This window comes from Gopherus evgoodei, chromosome 4 (genome assembly GCF_007399415.2).
Source record: "Gopherus evgoodei ecotype Sinaloan lineage chromosome 4, rGopEvg1_v1.p, whole genome shotgun sequence".
Classification (NCBI taxonomy): domain Eukaryota; kingdom Metazoa; phylum Chordata; order Testudines; family Testudinidae; genus Gopherus; species Gopherus evgoodei.
Window position 1 is genome coordinate 129,448,992 of NC_044325.1, and position 1,361 is coordinate 129,450,352.

Sequence of the window (1,361 nt, forward strand, 5' to 3'; positions counted from 1 at the left end):
GGGCTCCTCTGCTTCTACCACTTCAGCCCTTTAAATAGCTGCAGGAGCCCTGGGGAAGTAGCGGGGCTTCAGGGGCTATTTAAAGGGCTGGGGCAGTAGAAGCAAGGGGAGCCCCAGACTTTTTAAATAGCCCCCAAGGCTCCAGCAGTGGGACTCTGGTGGCAATTTAAAAAGCCTGAGGCTCCAGTCCCTGCTGGGAGCCCCAGGCCCTTTAAATTGCCCCCTGGGGGTGCTGGGCCACCCTGATACAGTGCACCAGCAGGGCTTGGGTGCAGGACCCAATTCAGTGGAATTGGTTGAATTGGCCTAAATCCAGCCCTGCCCACAGGAAAGCAAGGAAGTAGCACAGGCTTATCTCTGTCCCTGGGTGGGCTTGAACCACCATCCTTTCAGTTAAGAGCCAAACGTGCTGACCCATTGCACCACAGAGACACAGACAGGGCAGGCTGTATAGAGCACAAAAGTCAGGAGTCAGCTCAGGGTACGGTCTAGCACATGCATGCAGTGGTTGGACAAGTAACAGCAAGGAATTGGACTGGTGTGGAGTGAAAGATCTGTGGGAAGGAACCGAAAATAGCACTGGGGCTGCGGTACAGCGCTTGCATACACTTTCTTTGGCCTGTTTTGCTGGAAAAGTTAGCAGGGCAAGATTGTTAGTCACAGGTCAGGGGTGAGTTTATGCAAATTCTGGACTCTGGGACCCAAGCTGGGGTAAGAGGGGCACAACTTTTGTGGTACATGTACCCTTTCTGCAACCAGCCTTTGTTACTTCACTCCATAACAGCACACACAGAGCAACTTTTTACCTTTCAGCACTAAAGTATACTGCAGAAGAAATCTAACGGCATAAGTTTAAGATGAGAGATTTCAGTACTAACAACAATTCTAAGATATTCAAAAATGTCTCTGTCCTTAGACACCAGACAGAAAATCAATCAAACCAAGCCCAAGCAACCAAATAAACATCCATTCCTATTTCCAACATGCTTTTGGTGTTTGGAAACCATACCCCTTAATGATGAGTCCTTTACAGGCGAGGGACAAGCTCTTAGGCCTCAAATGCCAGGTACAGTTACTCTGTCCTTGATCCAAAATAAACAGGAAAATACACTGGATTACTCCTGCCCCAATAATAAAGAGACTGAGGATCCCACAGCAGCTGAAATGACCATTTGGACAAGCACTCCCCTCATGCAATCTGGGGTGGGTGTAACCATGCAAATGACATTAGCCCCAAAAGGCCTTTACAACAGATCACCAACAGATGTCAGGGGAGAATTCATACCGACCCTGCTTAAACTAGATTGTGGCAAAGATTAAAAAACACTGAACATTAAAACTCACCAAACGCTTGTCAATCC

General features: G+C 48.1%; 1 non-coding gene across 1 annotated transcript; it reads right to left on the reverse strand.

Annotated features, from left to right (window-relative positions):
• Positions 1 to 358: 358 nt before the first annotated feature.
• On the reverse strand, positions 359 to 432 carry TRNAK-CUU. Its single transcript has one exon. It is a non-coding gene; the product is annotated as a tRNA-Lys (tRNA).
• Between the last annotated feature and the right edge of the window lie 929 nt (positions 433 to 1,361).